At 43.4% G+C, this 20,227-nt stretch overlaps 1 protein-coding gene across 3 annotated transcripts in view; it reads right to left on the reverse strand.

The window, feature by feature from the left end:
- ARIH2 (ariadne RBR E3 ubiquitin protein ligase 2) overlaps window positions 1-20,227 on the reverse strand; it is a 1,499,383-nt gene that overhangs the window by 1,207,250 nt on the left and 271,906 nt on the right. The window lies entirely within an intron of this gene.

Below are 20,227 nucleotides of genomic sequence, written 5' to 3' on the forward strand. Positions count from 1 at the left end.
GCCACCAGGAGTACAAAGCTGACAGCCGACGCCATGTTCTCCAGTTTTTCTTGCCCCAGATGTCAGGAGTCCCAAAATGAGTAAGGTCCCATATCCTTTGCAAATACACCTCAGAAGAATGGTGAAAAAGGAACCACACAAAAGTAAAAATAAGAGGGACAGGAGGGAGAAACCCAGACTGCAACAGTGAAGACACTCTAACATCTACATTTATGGTAAGTGTACACAACTGTACTATGTTCATCGTGTTTCACAGTTGCAGTCATGACTGTAGGGTAGAATCCCAAAGCAGAATGAAAGGGAGGTGGTCATAAAGTAGAAGGGGTGGCTAAAAGGCCCTGCAAGACTGCAGAAGCAAAGCCTGCCCTAGCCTTAGAGTAGAGAGGTAGATTGTAGTGCTTTGAAAAAGTATGCACTGAACTCCAAGTTGCAGCTTCCAAAATGTCTTTGGTAGGAACTCCCCTGAGGAAGGCAGCTGAAGTGGCAGCAGCTCTGGTGGAATGAGTCCGTATACTCCCTGGGATTTGCTTTCCATGGTGCGAATAACAAAATCTGATTCCATGAGCAATCCATTTAGAAATGGTCTGTTTTGAAATGGCTTTACCTTAGGAACTTGAAGCATAAGAAACAAACAATTGCTCTGATTTTCTGATGTCCTTGGTTCTGTCCAGGTTAAAACGTAGTTGTCTGTGTACATCCAAGGAATGTAAGATCCTTTCCCCTTTATTTTGAGGAGTGGGGAAAAAAGTTGGCAAGTGAATAGTTTGATTTAAAGCCACTTTGGAAACCACCTTAGGCATGAAAGTAGGATTAGTCCTTAAAGACACCCCGTCTTGATGAAAAATAATATAAGGTTCCACAGCCATAAGAGCTTGCAACTCTGAAACTCTCCTGGCAGAGGTCAGAGCTAACAGGATGGCTGTTTTCCAAGATAAAAACTTGATGTCAGAAGAGGCAGCAGGCTCAAAAGGAGATAAGGTGAGCTTTTCCAAAACATAGTTGAGATCCCAAGCAGGAATGGGAGGAGATCTAGGAGGTCTTAAGTTCTTAGCTCCTCTGAGAAACTGTCTCATGAGCTGGTAGGAAAAGATTGGAGGGTCTGTATTATAATGAGCGGAAATAGCAGAGGCATGTATCTTAATGGAAGAGAAAGAGAGACCCTTATGTAAGAGATCTGTCAGGTAAAGTAAAATCAAAGGAATGTTAGGAAGAAGAGGATCAGAATCCTGAGCTGGCATCCAGGAACAAAATCTTTTCCATTTTCCTGCATAAGATTTTCTAGTGCTAGGACGTCTGGCTTCTAAAATGACATCCATAACCTGCTTGGGTAGGAGAGAATAAATCAAAGACCCTGGATTAACCAGGCCGCCAGGCTGAGAGTTCTGACATGGGAGTGTAGAACCTGACCCTGGTGTTGGGACAGAAAGTTCGGAGTCTGTGGTAAAACCCAAGGGGGCTCCAGACATAGGTTTTCCAGAGTTGGGTACCAAAACTGTTGAGGCCAATTTGGGGCCAGCAAGATTATTATCTTGGGCTTGTCCTGTTTGATCTTTAATAATACCCATGGAAGAAGAGGAAGAGGCAGAAAGGAATATCCCGAGAGGTTTCTCCAACTGAATGAGTGTGCATCCACTTTCCAAGCTTGTTCGTGGAAAGTCCTAGCGCAAAAAATCTGTAGTTGATGATTGAGGTGGGGTGCAAAGAGGTCTATGAGGACATCCCCAGACTGCTGTTATCATCCTGAATATTTCGGTGTCCAGCATCCACTGGTGTGGGTCTGAAAGGTTTCTGCTCAGACTGTCTGCCAGGAAGTTTTGCTTCCCTGGTAGAAACTGAGCTTGAAGGTCCAGATTACAAGCTAGAGCTGTGTTCCATAGATCCATGGCTAGTCTGCAAAGGGGGTAGGAATGAGATCCCCCTTGCTTGTTTATGTACCACATAACTGTGGTGTTGTCTGTCCGTATCAGTAGTTGTCCTGGTTGTAGAAGATTCCTGAAGGCCAATAGAGCTTTCTGAACGGCTAACATTTCCTTTAAATTGATATGCAGGTGCTTCTGATTCTTTGTCCAAAGGTCCTGCAGACAGTTGCCTGGCTCCCCATGCATAATCTGAGGCATCCGTGGTTAGTATCCGAGTGGCAGGAGGCAGACAGAAGGGTTTTCCTTTGTTTAGAGTACATGCCTTGGACCACCAAAGGAATTCCTTTTGAAGACAAGGCAGGACGGAGATCAGTATGTCTAAACTGTGGCAATGCTGAGACCATACACTTTTTAGGTACCACTGTATTTTCCTCATATGTAGTCTTGCATATGGTACGAGAAGGATGCAGGAGGCCATGTAACCCAAAGCCTGCAGGAATCTCCTTGCAGATAGCCGAGTTAAAGTTGCCAAAGTTTTGAAAGTTGAAGCCAGCTATAACTGTTTTTCGTATGTCAGAAATGCCATCTGGGTTGTTGTGTTTAGAGAAGCACCCAGAAAAATTATTTGTTGTGAGGGTGTCAAATTTGACTTTATGTTTACAGTGAATCCCAGGAACTTGAAAAGATTTTGAAATACTGTAGATGCTGGAGTAAGACCTCCTTGCTGTCTGCCTGAATAAGACAGTCGTTCAGATGAGGGTAAATTTGAATTCCCTTTAGTCTGCAATAAGCTACTACTGGAGCCAGGCATTTTGGTGAAGACCCTGGGCGCAGTAGACAATCCAAAGGGCAGCGCAGAGAATTGAAAATGCCTCGATCCGGCCTTGAACCTGAGGTATTTTCTGCGTTCCTGCCCGATGGGAATGTGTAAATATGCCTCCTTTAAATCCAAAGTTACCATCCATGCATTTTTGGTCAGCATTGGAAGTAGCTGCTGTAGAGTAAGCATCTTGAATTTTGGTATCTCTAGAAAAGTGTTCAAGACTGACAGATCCAGAATGGGTTCTCCATGAATTTTGCTTCCTGGGGACTAGAAAGAGCCTTGAGTAAAAAACCTTGTCCCATCTCTGAAAGTGGAACTAGTTCTATGGCTTTCATAGCCAAAAGAGCTTCCACCTGGTTTAAGGCCTCTGTCCATTGATGTTTTGTAAGATCTGGCCATCCGCTTGGCCTTGGTAGGTTATGAAAATGGAATTTGTAACCTCTTGAAACCACATCCAGAACCCACTTGTCTTGGGTTATACGAGTCCAATTTAGGTGAAAAAGAGAAAGTTTTCCTCGGAGAGGGGCTTCCAGGCAAGAAGTTCCTGCAGCCCAACAGAGGGAGTCATTGAGTCTGTTTCCTATGAGCTTGCAACCTGTCCTCTCCTCCCCTAGGGGTGGATGCAGTCCACTGTCTTGATCTATAAGAGGCTTGTGCTTGAGGCCTTCCTCGGGAGCGTCTGTATCTACCCCTCTGAGTCCTGTCTGAATTGGGAAAGGACCAATTTTTTGTAGGCCAATTCCTACTAAATCTGGGTGGCTGTACTTGTAAGAAATCTTTAACTGTTTGCATGGATTTTGCCTTGTCCTCCATCTTTTTAATCACCTCTTCAGCTTTAGATCCAAACAAAACATTATGCTGAACAGGAGCATCCAATAATTTAGCTTTTACTTGATCTGGCAAATTTTGTTCCTTTAACCATGCATGCCTTCTAATTACTGTGCCAGAGGCAGCAGCCCTACAAGAAGCCTCCAAGGCATCAAATCCACAGTGTAAACCATGCTTCCCAACTTGTTCAGTGGCATGCATTAAGTTATGTAATTCCTTATCATCTGCACAGGCGGAAATGGAAGTTAGCTTTTGTTTTAAAACAGACAGGAGAAATTGCTGGTATTTCAGCATATGAAACTGGCAGTTTAAAGCCCTAATAAAGTAGCAGAAGTGTACACTTTTTTGCCCCATCTTTCTAAAGATCTGGAATTCTTCTCAGTGGGAATGGGGTTTTTAGCAGAAGCGACCTTAACTCCCTTAGGACCCTGAGAAATGGTTTCAGGGTCAGCAGTAGGGTTCTTATATAAAAACTGGTGGGAATCAGGAACCCTGTATTATCTGTCAGGCTTAACAGGAGCAGGAGGAAAAGAGTCAGGGGTTAAGTTAGCCTCCGAAAAAGCATCATCCACAATATCCAAAAAGTACAGTTTTGTACCTACCATAAATGTAGATGTCCGATAGGTATGCATCTGCAGTCCTAACATATGGGTTTGTCCTGCCTCAGGCAGCCCTTCGGTCGGCCGGATTCCAAAGTCTGGGTCTGGCCTCGGCTGATGTCGCACTTCACCCGACGTCACAGCTGCTGGGGTATAAAGGCATCAGCCGACGCCATTTTCCTCAGTGTTTCTTGCCCCAGATGCCAGGTGCCCTTTAAGAAGGCTAAACTTGGATAAATGCAGATAATTCCAAACAGCAGAGAGTAAAATATATATACATATATATACATACAAACAAATACACCATAATAGATTCCCCCAGCTAGCTAAAAGAGGGGTAAGTACCCTAGGAATACCACAGAGGGGAAGGAGGGTGGGTAATCCTGACTGCACATGCATACCTATCGGACATCTACATTTATGGTAGGTACAAAACTGTACTATGTCCTTCAAGGATGCATCTGCAGTCCTAACATATGGGTAGAATACCATAGCCAAACTGGGGGAGGAGGCACTAAGATAATGATGGTGTAGTTAAGATCCCTTGCAAAACAGCAGTTGCAAAACCTGCTCGGGATCTGGAGTATAAAGGAAGATTATAATGCTTGGCAAATGTATGCACGGAGCTCCAAGTAGCAGCTTCTAAAATGTCTTTGGTAGCCACTCCTCGTAGGAAAGCTGTAGTGGTGGCTGTAGCTCTTGTGGAGTGAGGCCTGATATTTTCAGGAGTTGTCTTTCCATGAAAAGAGTACCAGAATCTAATGCAATTTCTTATCCATTTTGAGATTGTCTGTTTTGAAATTGCTTTTCCTTGCACTCCTGTTGCATATGCTACCAAAAGCTGGTCTGTTTTTCTGCTGACCTTAGTTCTGTCCAGATAGTAGCGCAATTGTCTGTGCACATCCAAGGTGTGTAGTAGTCTTTCTCCCCTGTTCTGTGGGTTGGGGAAAAAGTAGGTAAATGAATAGCTTGGATCAATGATACCCTGGAGACCACCTTTGGCATAAAAGTAGGATTAGTTCTCAGAGACACTCTGTCCTGATGGAAGATAAGGAAAGGCTGAACTGCCATTAATGCCTGTAATTTAGATACCCTTCTTGCTGAAGTGATTGCTAGCAGGAATGCAGTTTTCCAAGATAAGTACTGTAAGTCTGCTGTTGCTGCTGGTTCAAAAGGGGGAAGTGTTAATTTTTCCAGCACAAAGTTGAGATCCCATGCAGGTAGAGGTGGTTTCCTTGGAGGCTTTACGTTTTTGATTCCTCTCAAGAACTGCCTGAGTAGAGGATGAGAGAAGACAGGCGGATCCATGTTGTACTCTGCTGAAATTGCTGATGCATGAATCTTAATGGAGGAGTAGGATAGGGCATTGTGGAACAGTTCTGCTAAGTATTCCAGGATGTGTGCTATGTTGGCCAATGAGACATTTTCTCCCTTTGCTGCACTCCAAATGAGGAATCTTTTCCATTTGGCTGAATATGTTTTCCTTGTGGAGGGTCTTCGAGCCTCCAGGATAATGTCCTTAACCCTCTGAGACAAATCTGGTTGATTTTGTTTTATGCAATATTCCAAGCAGTTAGCTGCAGTGTTTTCAAGTCTGGATGCAGGTTCTTGTAGTTGTTCTGAGTTAGAAGTAATGGACATAGAGGTAGAGGCCATGAGTGTGCCCGAGACATGCTTTTCAGAAGCGTGTACCAATGTTGTCTTGGCCAGTCTGGAGCTATCAGGATTACCTTTGGCTGTTCCTCTCTGATCTTCAGTAGGACTTTGTACATCAAAGGAAGAGGTGGAAATGCATATGCTGTCAGGTTTTTCCAGCTGAAGGAAAGTGAGTCCACCCTCCAGGCAAGTGGGTGGTATACTCTTGAGCAGAATGTCTTCAATTGGTGGTTGTGTGGGGAGGCGAACAGGTCTATCTCTGGCATTCCCCATTTCTTTGTTATGGTTTTGAAGATATCTGGATGCAGCATCCATTCGTGAGCATCCGTGGTAGTTCTGCTTAAGGTATCTGCTAGTGAATTTTCTTTTCCTGGTACAAATCTGGCCTGCAGTTGAATGTTGAGACCCAGGGCCAAATTCCACAGGTCCATTGCCATCCGGCATAGAGGGTATGAGTGGGTCCCTCCCTGTTTTGTTGATGTACCACATCACTGTGGTATTGTCCGTCCTTATCAGCAGGTGACCTTGTTGGAGGAATGGTCTAAATGCCTGGACTGCATGTTTCACTGCCAGCATATCCTTTAGATTTATGTGTAGATTCTGCTGGTTTTGGGACCATAGGCCTTGTATGCACTTGTCTTCCATGTGCGCCCCCCAGCCTAGGTCTGAGGCGTCCGTGGTGATGGTCTGGCTTGGATGTGGTTTGTGGAAAGGCAATCCTCTGTTTATCTGACAGGCCTGAGCCCACCACAGGAATTCTTTTTTCAGGCATGGGATAATTGGAATCTGGGCTTCTAGACTGTGCTTGTGTTGAGACCATACATTCCTTAGGTACCATTGCAACTTCTCATATGCAACCTGGCATGCGGAATCAATATTATGCAGGATGCCATGTAACCCAGGGCTTGCAGGATTTTCCTTGCAGTAAGCTGAGTTTGTGTTGTTAATGCCATGAAATAGACTGGTAGTTGCTTTTGTTTTTCCTCTGTGAGAAAAGCCATCTGAGTTCTTGTATCCAGTTCTGCACCCAAAAATGTTATCCTTTGGGATGGTACTAACCTTGACTTTTGAATGTTGACTGTGTATCCCAAGGCTTGCAACAGTTGTATGACATTGGCCAAATCTTTTGTTAATTTTGTCTTGTTGTCCGCTTGTATTAGGCAGTCGTCCAGGTACGGGTAAATTTGAATTCCCTGAAGCCTGCAATGAGCAATTACTGATGCCAGGCATTTCGTGAATACTCTGGGCAGTAGATAAGCCAAAGGGCAATGCTGAGAATTGATAATACTCTGATCCTGCAAGAAATCTGAGGTGTCTTCTGCAATCTGGTCGTATAGGGATGTGCAGGTATGCCTCCTTGAGATCTAGAGTCACCAGCCAAGACTCCTTGCCCAACATGGGAAGAAGTTGCTGGAGGGTCAGCATTTTGAATTTTGGAACAATGAGGTATGTGTTCAGTGCGGACAAGTCGAGAATAGGTCTCCATTGATTTTCTTTTCTTGGTACAAGGAATAGTCTGGAGTAAAATCCTTGGCCTTGTTCCATAGATGGTACCTTTTCTATTGCTCTCATCCTTAGTAAGTTGATGATTTGTTTTAGAGCCTCTGTGTTTTGGCTTGGTGGAAGGTTTGGCATTCCTCTCTTTTCTGGTAGAGTGTGGAAGTGAAACCTGTAGCCCTTGTCTATTGTTTGTAAAGTCCATTTGTCTCCTGTAATGCAATGCCAGTTGTCTGAAAATAAGGCTAGCTTTCCGCCCAAGGGTGCTTCCAGTTGTTCCCTGGTAGGCGGAATCAGAGCCAAGTCATTGTGTCTGTCCAGTGGAAGTGGTTGTAGTCGTAGCTGTGGCAGCACTTCTCTGGTTGGCAGGTTGCCACTGACAACCCCTGTAGGCACTCCTAGATTGACCTCTACCTCTTGGGCGTCTATTTCTGCCTCTCTGTGCTCTGGAGGTGTCTGGAAAGGACCAATTCTTCAAAGGCCAATTTCTGCTAAACCTCGGTGGTTGGACCTGCAAAAAATCCTTGACTGTTTGGACAGATTTTGCTTTTTCTTCCACTTTCTTTAGAACCTCCTGTGCAGGGGAGCCAAACAAACTTTGTTTCTCCATAGGAGCATCTAGGAGTTTTGACTTAACATGGTCTAAGGATTGCTCTTTTAACCAGGCATGCCTTCGAATCACTGCTCCAGTCATAGCTGATCTAAAAGAAACCTCCAGTGCATCATAGCCACATTTTAAAAAAATGATTACTGACCTGCTGAGAGTTATGTACCAAATCCTGAAGGGACTTGCGGTCTTATAGGTTCAGGAGAGGACAGTTTTTTATTTAGCTGGTCTAACAAAAATTCCTGGTACTGAATCATGTGACATTGACAGTTTAAGGCCCTGGCCGAAAGAGTAGCAGATGTATAAACCTTTTTACCCCATCTCTCTAATGCTCTAGATTCCCTTTCAGAGGGAAGAGGGTTTTTGGCAGTGGCAGCTGCAACACCTTTAGGGCCCTGAGAAATGGTTTCGGGGTCTGCAACATGAGCCTTATACAAGTGGTAGTGAGTGTCCAGGACCCTGTAATATCTGTCAGGTTTGGCAGGGGCCGGAGGGAGAGAATCAGGGGCAGTACTGGCATCATTATATGCATCATCAACAACTGATAGTACAGGAGGTATGGCTAAAGGCCTATGCTGTGGTAAATGTAAAAAGGTCCTTAGCCTTTTCCTTGAATCTGAAAAATCCTGGCCCTGCCATTGGAAGTGTTCCCTCAGAGTGTAGGGTTTCCCCAAAAGAAAATTCTTCAGGAGGGGAAGCAGACGGAATGGAGTCTTCTGCATCAGAATCCTCATAAGGTGAATATGGGCCTTCCTGATGGTCAGAAATATCTGAGCCATCGGAGGAATAGTCTGTAGAGAGAGGTTCAGGTGATTCAGTCCTAGGACTCTTATCTGGAGGAGGTTGAGAGGCCCTGTCTGGGTGAGGTTGGGATCCCCTGATCAAAGAAACAAGATCCTCAGCCAGGCTGAGAATCTGGGAACTAGAGGTAGGCCTGTGGGAGGGGGCTTTTGTAGGCAAAGTCTTAGAAAGTTTGGCTGCTTTAGCCCTGGAAAAGGCCTTGATAGACATAGAAGCAGGGGGTCTAGCAGCCCCACGTGCAGGAGTAGAGATGTCTAAAGGAATAGTGTCTGACAAATCCTGGGTGCCTGCTTCTGCAGTAGTAATTTCTGTAGCCGATTCAGCCATGGCCTGTGTGGCCTCGGTTATCGGTGGCATGCTTTCGGCCGAAGGGAGAACCGAGGACTCTGTTTCAGCCGAAACCGAGACACTCGCGGTTGGCCTAACCGTGGTTTCAGCTGAAACCGCGGGCCGCGAGTGTTGGTCCTTTTCCTTGCGCTTTTTAGCTAATTGTGTAGTCGGAGTCTCCGACGGCATTTTATATGCAAAAGCGGGACCAAAAAACTCTTCGGCAAATTCCGACCGACGTCTAAGCGTCCGTCGGTTGAAGGAAGCACAGGCTAGACAAGCTGATACGTCGTGGTCTGGGCCTAAACAAGGAAGGCAGTAAGAGTGGAAATCCTTATGAGGTATTTGTTTCCCACAAGTTAAACAATTATTTACTTTGTCTGACATCGGCTGAGGCAAGAAAGAGTCCCCAACGGGGTACTTAGCTTTTTTAGAAGTCTTCGGTAGTAGAAATCTCTGGATTTGACCGACCGGCACTTGCGAACAGCTTCTGCTTCGGGCACCGCGCGGCAAGAAAGACTGAGGAAAATGGCGTCGGCTGATGCCTTTATACCCCAGCAGCTGTGACGTCGGGTGAAGTGCGACATCAGCCGAGGCCAGACCCAGACTTTGGAATCCGGCCGACCGAAGGGCTGCCTGAGGCAGGACAACCCATATGTTAGGACTGCAGATGCATCCTTGAAGGACATCAGGAGGAATAGCCAGGGGTCTATGTTGGGGAAGAAGAAGAAAATCCCTTAGTCTTTTCTTAGATTCCGAATACTCCTGTCCTTCCCAGTGGAAATGTTCCCTCATTTCATGCAAAGTTTCCCCAAAAGAGAAATCCTCAGGGGGAGAAGCTGAAGGAATGGATTCCTCAGCATCAGAATCCTCATAAGGAGGGAAAGAATATTCCTGGTCAGAAGAAGAAAAGTAAAGTTTTGTACCTACCATAAAATGTAGATGTCCGATAGATATGCAACTGCAGTCCTGACATATGGGTTGTCCTGCCTCAGGCAGCCCTTCGGTCGGCCGGATTCCAAAGTCTGGGTCCGGCGTCGGCTGATGTCGGCTCCTACCTGACGTCAGAGCGGCCAGGGTATAAAAGCATCAGCCGACGCCATCTTCTTCAGTGTTTCTTGTCCCAGATGCCAGGTGCCCTCCAAGGAAGGCTAACTTTAGAGAATGGATAAAAAATCCAGACATGCACAACAGTAATAAACAGATATACCATAACAGATATCCCCAGCTAATTTGAGAAAGGGGGAGTGGACCCAAAAAAGAGAATAACAGAGGGGTAGGAGGGAGGGAAAACCTTACTGCAGTTGCATATCTATCGGACATCTACATTTATGGTAGGTACAAAACTGTACTATGTCCTTCAAGAATGCAACTGCAGTCCTGACATATGGGTTGAATACCATAGCCAAGCTGGGGGTGGTAGGATCTAAGATAAGGGTGGTGTAGCTAAAATGCCCTGCAGGACTGCCGAAGCAAAGCCTGCTCGGGATCTGGAATATAAAGGCAGGTTGTAATGCTTGGAAAATGTATGCACAGAGCTCCATGTAGCAGCTTCTAGAATGTCCTTTGTAGCCACCCCTCTTAGAAAGGCTGTGGAGGTGGCTGTAGCTCTGGTGAAGTGTGGCCTGATATTGGCTGGCACACCTTTTCCATGGAAAGAGTAGCAGAACCTGATGCAGTTTCCAATCCATTTTGAAATGGTTTGCTTGGAAATTGCCTTTCCTTGTATTCCAGCTGCGTAGGCTACAAATAGTTGGTCTGACTTTCTGTTGGCCTTTGTTCTGTCCAAGTAGTAGCGCAATTGTCTGTGTATGTCCAAAGTGTGCAGAAGATTTTCTCCTTTATTTTGAGGATTGGGAAAGAAAGTAGGCAGGTGAATTGCTTGATTTAGAGAAACCCTGGATATCACCTTTGGCATGAATGAAGGATTGGTTCTTAAAGAGACTCTGTCCTGATGGAAAATGAGAAATGGAGGTACTGCCATGAGGGCCTGTATCTCCGAAACTCTTCTTGCTGAAGTAATTGCCAACAGGAAAACTGTTTTCCAGGAGAGAAATTGCAATTCTGAAGATGTTGCTGGCTCAAAAGGTGGAACGGTTAATTTTTCCAAGACGAAGTTGAGGTCCCATGCAGGCACTGGTGGTTTCCTTGGAGGTTTGATATTCTTTATCCCTCTTAGAAACTGTCTTAGCAAAGGATGTGAAAACACAGGTGGATCACAGTTGTATTTTGCTGAAATTGCTGAAGCGTGTATTTTTATGGAAGAATATGAAAGGCCATTGTGAAGCATTTCTGCCAAGTATTCTAGTATCTGTGGGATGCTCATTACTGATGCATCCTGACCCCTGTTGGCATTCCAGATGTTGAATCTCTTCCATTTGGCTGAATAAGTTTTTCTGGTGGAAGGCCTGCGTGCTTCCAGTAAGATCTCTTGAACTTTTTGGAGAGAGAGATATGGGGAGAAATCATGGAACCGTCCAAGCTGTCAGTTGCAATGTTTGCAAGTTGGGATGAACAGTCCTGTAATTGTGCTGAGTTATAAGCCGAGGCCATTGAGGCAGGGGCCACGGCTTGGTGCGAGTTATGCTCCTTAGTAATGGATACCAGTGCTGCCTCGGCCAGTCTGGAGCTATTAAAATGCCCTTCGGTTGTTCTGCTTTGATCTTCAGTAACACCTTGGTCATTAATGGTAGAGGTGGGAATGCATAGATTGTTAGAGAATTCCAGCTGAAGGAGAGAGCATCCATTCTCCAGGCTTAAGGATGGTGTGTCCTTGAGCAAAACTTCTTGAGATGATGATTGAGGTGTGAGGCAAAGAGATCCATGTCCGGCCTTCCCCGTGCATGAGTTATTTGTGAAAAAATGTCTGGATGCAACATCCATTCGTGCGGATCCATAATGTTTCTGCTTAGACTGTCCGCCAGAACATTGTCCTTGCCTGGAACAAACTGGGATTGCAACTGTATGTTCAGTTTCAGGGACTTTTCCCGAAGAGTCATTGTTAGTCTGCAGAGGGGGTAAGAATGGGTGCCTCCCTGTTTGTTTATGTACCACATAACAGTGGTGTTGTCTGTCCTTATTAACAGATGACCTTGCTGAAGACGTTTTCCGAAGGCCTCGACTGCATGAATCACTGCCAACATCTCTTTTTGATTGATGTGCAGATGCAATTCCCGGGGAGCCCATTGCCCTTGAATGCATCTGCCCTCCATGTGCGCCCCCCCATCCATGATCTGAGGTGTCTGTTGTAATGGTTTGGCTTGCTTGAGGTTTGCTGAAGGACATGCCCTTGTTTAGCAGGCTTGCTTGTGCCCACCACAAAAATTCCTTTTGTAGACATGGAATGAGTGGAATAGTTGCTTCTAAGTTGTGGCTGTGTCAAGACCATAAACTTTTTAGGTACCATTGTAGTTTTCTCATGTGTAGTCTTGCCAGTGGAATCAGAAGAATGCAAGATGCCATGTAACCCAGGGCCTGCAGGATCTTCCTTGCAGTCATCTGGGTGTGCTTTGCTAGGCTTTTGAAGTAAACTGGTTCTTGTTTTTCTTTTGTGAGGAAAGCCATTTGTGAATCTGTGTCCAGTTTGGCTCCTAGAAAAATTATTTGTTGGGATGGCAGTAGTCTTGATTTTTGAATGATGACTGTGTATCCCAAAGCCTGCAGTAGATGAATGACATAGTCCAAGTTTCTTATCAAGGCTTGCTTGCTGTCCGCTTGAATAAGGCAGTCATCCAGGTAAGGGTATATTTGTATCCCCTGGAGTCTGCAGTGCGCGAATACTGATGCCAGGCATTTCGTGAATACTCTGGGCGCAGTAGATAAGCCAAAAAGGCAAAGCTGAGAATTGATAATGCTCTGGCCCTGCAAGAAATCGGAGGAATCTTCTGCAGCTGTGTCGGATTGGGATATGCAGGTATGCCTCCTTGAGGTCCAGAGTAACCAGCCAAGACCCCTTGCCCAGCATGGGAAGGAGTTGCTGTAACGTCAGCATTTTGAATTTTGGTACAATGAGAACAGTGTTTAGAGCGGACAAGTCTAGTATAGGTCTCCATTGCTTTTCTTTTCTTGGAACAAGGAACAGTTGAGTAGAATCCCTGGCCTTGTTCCTGAGGAGGAACCTTTTCTATTTCTTTGATTTGTAGTAGCTTTGAAACTTGTAAGAGTGCCTCTGCCCTTTGATTGTGTGGCAGGTTTGGCATGCCTTGTCTTGCTGGTAAGGTATGGAAGTGGAACCTGTAACCTTTGTCTATTATGTCCAAAATCCATTTGTCCTTTGTAAAAACATGCCAATTTTTTGAAAATAAGGATAATTTTCCGCCTAAAGGTGCTTCTCTTTGAGCCTTGGTCGGCGGTGTCAAAGTCAAGTCATTGTGGTTGTACCTGTGGAGCAGCAGAAGTCCCTGCGCCACTTCTCTGATTTGTAGAACAAAAACCTCAGACTCTGCCATGTTACAAAAATAATTTATTTAGAAGAAAAGACAAACGGTGAGCACTTTCGCGTATGCTCTGATACGCTTCTTCAGACAATATAAAACTGAAAATAGTCAGCATATTTATAGGGAGGCATAGCTTAATGAATACAATTAATAGTTAATTGGTTAGCTGATAATTCAATTAAAGTTAAAATAATCACTTTTCTGTGAGAAAATTTTAAAGCAACACAACAATACAAGACGCTAAATATAGTAAAACGTATGTTTAAAAAGATCATTTTCTGTAGAAAATTTTTTAAAACACAGCTGTAAGAGTATTTGAATGTAATGAAACATACTTAATTTTATGTCCATTTAAAATTCATCTAAGATTCATTTGAAACTGTATCATCATCGAGTATAACGTAATATACAATATATAATCCATCTTCATTCGTACCCTTTCTTACATCAAAAAACTGTCAGGTGATAGTTATTGGTATATATCATAAATATAAATATATAAATATTCAGATAATCAAAACATTTAAAAACGCATTTTAATAATAAATAAATGCACATAAAATGAAGTAGATAGATGAATAATTAAATAAATAAAAATGTAGATAGATATGTAAATCAAGTAGTCATAAATAGGCTGATTAGTTCAGATATCAAGAATTTTTTTAAAGACATTCTTATCTGAAACATGCTTATTAATTTTATATAACATATATTATGATATCAAAATGTGAATATAAACATTTCATAGCCAACATATATAATGTTATTATAACTCATAAATCGTAATTCTGATAATTACCCTGAAACAGTGAATTGATAATAAACTATAATTTAAATGAGTTAGTCTAATAATCAAAAAAGTATATTGTAACTTATTGGGAAACCACAGTTTTTGATAGAACACTAAAGAGAAAAAATATATTTTAAAATTGGGCATCAATATACTAATATGAGAATAAATATATGTGCAAGTGCATGATTATGTGGTTAATAAACCTTAATGGTAATGATGTTAGAGTAATCTCAGAATAAAAACTAAGAGAATAAAAAGGGGATAAAAATATATAATGTGTTGTTAAAGATGTTTCAAAAATTACATTTGTTATGATATCATTAATAGTTCATGAACCAATATAAATGTATCAACAAAGTGGAATGAATAAAATGAATAAATAAGTAATAAATAAATAGATAAATAAATAAGCAAATGTTTCGTGCATTAGACATAATTTATGAAATTACTTAACTTATTTGTTTAAAACATTTTTTTAGAAATGCTGTGTGTCACAAAGAATATATGGTATAATATATCACAAAAAATGTGAGACTTGGGCAGTATAATTATCTCCGATTATTTAAAAAAGATCTTATTGTAATATAATTATTTAATCCTGGAGGATAGTGGCCTCTAAGTCTGAGAATCCATTTCAACTCATTTAGTTCTATTAAATTTGTATGATCACCACCTCTAGCATTAACTTCCACTATTTGTAATACTCTAAAAACAAAAGAGTGTGAGGGATTAGATATAGTATGTTTAGCTAGGGCGTTTAACTCATTCTTCTTTTTGATATCATATAAATGATTATATATTCTATTTCTCAGTTTTCTTTTAGTGAGGCCTATATAAAATGCAGGACAGCATTCACAAGTGGCCAAATAGATTAGGCCTGAAGCATCACAATTAGCCCTAAATCTTGGTTTGAAAACAATTAAATTCTGGATGTGTATAGTCTTGTAGTTTAGTAATAAACTTACAATAGTTACAATGCTGACAAGGATAAGTCCCAGGAAAATGAATTAACTTGTGTGAATCATTATTTGTCAAGCCAGATCTATCACATAACAAAGATTGCAAATTTTTATTACTCCTATAGATTATGTGCGGATTTCTACCCATTACCTTTAATGTAGGTTCATCTATCATTAAGACTTTCCAGTTGTTGAGTAATATTTTCCCAATGTTCTGAAAATCATTTGTATAGGTTGTGATGAAGGATACTTTCTCCTTATAATTATAGTTATCTCTTTTGAAAGCAGGAAAAAAATTATTGTCTTTTATATCATTAAATTCTAAATTATCTTGAGGCAGAATACTGTTCCTAGCTTTCATGATTAAATCATAATCATAGCCTCTCTCTAAAAACATATCTACCATACTGTCTGCCTCTCTTGTTAAGTCCTCTCTATCAGTACAAATTTTGCTTAATCTAGTAAATTGACTTCTTAATATTCCTTTAAAAATATACCATGGATGCATACTATCATATTTCAAGATTGTATTCCTCCAGCATTTTTTCTTGTATAGTGTGGATACCAGTCTCCCATTCCTGATGTTTAAACTAACATCCAGGAAGTTTATTGATAGATATGATGTTTCAAGTGAGAATCTAAGAAATGTGCTTGTAGTTTCCAAATATGCTTTAAAGGAAATAAAATCTTCCAAAGAACCATCCCATATGATTAGGATGTCATCCACAAAACGCCTATAGACTAAGACTTTATTGAATAGGGTGTGTTCTCTGATTTGTTGGTTGCCATTGGCGGCCCCTGTAGGAGCCTCGGTATTGCCCTCTACCTCGAGCACGCCTGTTTTTTTTCCCCTTTGGAACTTGTCAGTGTCTGGAAAGGACCAATTCTTTGAAGGCCAATTCCTGCTGAACCTTGGTGGCTGAACCTGGAGGAAATCTTTGACTGTTTGTATTGATTTAGCCTTTTCCTCTATTGATTTCAACACACCCTGTGCATTAGCACCAAAAAGCTTATCTTTTTCCAGAGGTGCATCTAGAAGCTTTATTTTAACATGATCTGGCAATGTCTGTTCTTTCAACCAAGCATGTCTACGTATGACGGCCCCTGTCATAGCTGACCTACATGAAGCTTCCAATGCATCATAACCACACTGAAGAAAATGATTGCTAACCTGTTGAGTATTAGGTACCAAATCCTGCAAGGCCTTTCTATCTAAAGGCTCAGGAGAGGCTAAATTTTTTTTTTTTTTTTTTTTCTGTAAATCATCCATCAAGAAATCCTGATACTGAAACATATGAAAAAGACAGTTAAGTGCCCTACTGGCAAGGGTGGATGAAGTATAAACTTTTTTACCCCACCTCTCCAGGGACCTAGATTCCCTGTCTGCGGGCAAAGGATTTTTGGTCGTGGAGGTGGCCACTCCTTTGGGCCCCCGAGAAATAGTTTCTAGATCAACAGTGTGCACCTTAAAGAGATGTTTATGAGTTTCAGGAACCCTGTAATATCTGTCCGGCTTGACCGGAGCAGGGGGGAGAGAATCAGGAGAAGTACTGGAGTCTGAGAACACGTCATCCAATACATCTAACACTGGGGGTATAGCTAAAGGCCTGTGCTGGGGTAACTTAAGGAAAGTCCGAAGCCTTTTCCTGGAGTCGGAGAAATCCTGGCCCTGCCACTGAAAATGCTCTCTCATGGAGTGGAGAATCTCCCCGAAAGAAATATCCTCAGGAGGAGAGGCAGAGGGAATGGATTCATCAGCATCCGAATCCTCGTAGGCCGGGAAAGATTCTTCCTGGGAATCTGAATGGTCCGACTCACCAGAGGCCTCCTCTGAGGAAAGAGTGTCCACCTGCTCAACCCTAGGCCTTTTGTCTGAAGGTGGCTGAGAACCTCTGTCTGGATGAGCCTGAGAGCCCCTGATTAAAGAAATTAGATCTGCAGCTAAAGTCATGATCTGTTTATCAGAAGTTGAACCCTGTGGAAAAGATTTAGGAGGGTGAGACTTAGCCTGGCTGGCAGCCTTAGCACGTGTGTAGGCCTTAATGGACATAGGCACAGGAGGCCTTGCTGCCCCACGTGCTGGAGTAACTTTGTCCACCGGTATGGTGTCAGGCAAATCTTGGGCTTCGGTTTCAGGGGGAAAATCAACAACCGGCACCGGGGTAGCCTCCAGTACCGAAGTGAGCGGTAAAACGGTGTCGTCGGCCTGGAGCGGTTGAATTACCGACTCCGAAGAGACCGATGCACTCGCGGTAGGCTTTAGCGTGGTGTCGTTGGAAGTCGCGGGCCGCGGATGTCGGTCCCGGTCCTTCTGTTTTTTGGAATTATGTGCTGTCGGTAGTTCCGATGGCATGATATAGGAGTAATTTTCTCCAAAAAAGTCTACAGCAAATTCTGCCCGGCGCCCAAGTGTGCACTTATTGAAGCAAGCACAGGCCGAGACGACGTGGTCTGGGCCGAGGCAGGGAAGGCAGTAAGAATGGAAGTCCTTATGAGGTATTTGTTTACCACAAGACAAGCAATTATTAACTTTTGCAGTTTTATCTGACATTGGCTGAGGCAAGAAAAGGTTCCCCAACGGGGTACTTAGCTTTTTGATGACTTCGGTATCTGAAAACACAGGAGCTGGCCGACCGGCACTTGCGAACTGCTTCTGCTTAGGGCACCGCGTGGCAAGAAAGACTGAAGAAGATGGCGTCGGCTGATGCTTTTATACCCTGGCTGCTCTGACGTCAGGTAGGAGCAGACATCAGCCGACGCCGGACCCAGACTTTGGAATCCGGCCGACCGAAGGTCTGCCTGAGGCAGGACAACCCATATGTCAGGACTGCAGTTGCATTCTTGAAGGACATCTGAAGAAACAGAAGCCTGATCAGAGGAGTCATAATAAACTTCCTGCCTTGGCCTTTTATCTGGAGGGGGATGTGAACCCCTAATCGTAGTAAGTAAGTCCTCCGCCATCTTAAGTAACTGTTTCTGTGACTTGGGAGCCGGATCAGAAGAGGCCTTTGTTGCAGTCTTTGATTTGGAAGAAGTCTTTGCCTTTGTCTTTGCCTTTATTAGAAGCTGAGTAGGCCTGAAAACCCCTTTGGAAGCCGGTACCTGCACAGCGGCTCCAGACCCATCCGAAGGAGCATTGTCCGAAGGTCCTGCAACAGAAATATTCAAAGGCCTAGTTGGCTCCTCATGGGAGTCCGTTTCGGCCATCGGTTCCAAAATGGCCGTCGACAGGGGCTGCAAAAGCGCCTCACTGACGACGGCCGAACCTGAAGTTGGCTCTGCTTGTACGATATCATCAGATTTGGACCTCGGAGGCCTGTCTTTGTCCTTGCGTCGTCTGTGAACTCCGGTAGCCAGAACCGTATCCGACATTTTGTAATTAAAACGCCTACCAAAGTAATGAAATGCAAAATCGCACCTTCATTTAATTGTACGTTGATTGAATCTAGCACAAAACAGACAACTAGCTACGTCGTGGTCAGGGCCTAAGCAAGGAATACAGTAAGAATGAAAATCCTTATGAGGTATTTGCTTCCCACATGAAATACAATTATTAATTTTTTCTGACATCGGACTCGAGCAAGAAAAAAGTTTCCCCAACGGGGTACTTAGCTTTGAGTAGGAGAAGAAAGTCTTCGGACTGAAGTTTGTTCAGAAAAGATTGTCCGGAGTCAGCCGACCGGCACTTGCGAACTATCACCGCATGGCAAGAAAGACTGGAGAACATGGCGTCGGCTGTCAGCTTTGTACTCCTGGCGCTCTGACGTCAGGGAGCATGGTTGAACAGCCGACACCGGACCCAGACTTTGGGATTCTGGCCGACCGAGGACTGCCTGCCGGCAGGGGAGAACCCTACAGTCATGACTGCAACAGTGAAACACGATGTACATCTGGAGGAATAGCAGAAGGTTTTGGATATTCCCTCTGCAGCAACTCATAATACCTTTTATGAATATCAGAGAACTGAGCACAATCCCATTTAAAAAACTCCATCATCCCAGTGACTGCACACCCAAATTAAATTTCTTCAAATGGAGTATCAGGGCTATCTGATTCCTCTTCCTCTGACCCACAGAAGAACAATCAAGGGATTCTTCATTAAAATCCATCTCTTCCTCAGAGGAATCCTGCTCCCTGGGCCTTTTTTTGTAGAAAAGAGGACCAAGGAGGGATAGGCCATCAGGGCATTAAACAACCCCAGTAAAGGCCTACTACTCACTCTGTAGATCTCTAGCAGCAGGTGAAACATGCTTAGTTTTTTGTTCCTAGGCTGACATTCAATGAACGTAGTAGGAACTTCTTCCCTAACTAAAATCTGAAGAACACTTGTAAGCCCCTCAGAAAAAATCAGCTGTGGTTCCCCCTGAACATCTGAAGAAGACGCCTGCAAAGCCTCATCGGACGTGCAGACAGTCGGGTCCTTGCCAGCCTGTAATCCGGTAGCGGCAGAAGAATCTGACAAGGCCAGGTGAGCATCCGGGTTCTCAATGACCTTGGGAGGTACTCCCAATGGAGGCTAGACAGCAGAAGATTCAAGCCTAAATTTTTTCACCTTCTTCTCTAATGGCTAACCCTCGGGAAGAGAAGTTCCTTTCATTGTCTCTTTAGCAAGAAGCTTAAATCGCTGATTCTAAATATACAATGTAAAGGAAGAAAGCCTATTGCGAAGAGTTTTTGGAACAAAGACCTGACAAATAGCACAATATATATGGTCGTGAGAAACTCCTAAACCAAATAAGCATTTATCATGGTGATCTTTATGTGAAATCTGTCACCCACACTGGCATTTACCCTTCCTGAATGACATTAACCTCTAGAGAAATCTCTACAAAAATCAAGAAAAAAACAAAACCTCAACTGGGTACTTATCTGCCACGACTCGGACTTCAGCAAGACAATTTAGGCGATCAACTTCAGAATGAAAATGAGTTTGAATTAGCGACAAAGGACATAGGTGTTCAGATACACAATTAAAGAATGCATTTTGACTGGTGGCAAAATCTTTCAGAGTAAGGTACATCCAGGCGTCACTTACATGGCCC

The sequence above is a fragment of the Protopterus annectens genome, chromosome 7.part1, assembly GCF_019279795.1.
Source record: "Protopterus annectens isolate FY-2018-M chromosome 7.part1, PAN1.0, whole genome shotgun sequence".
Taxonomy (NCBI): Eukaryota; Metazoa; Chordata; order Ceratodontiformes; family Protopteridae; genus Protopterus; species Protopterus annectens.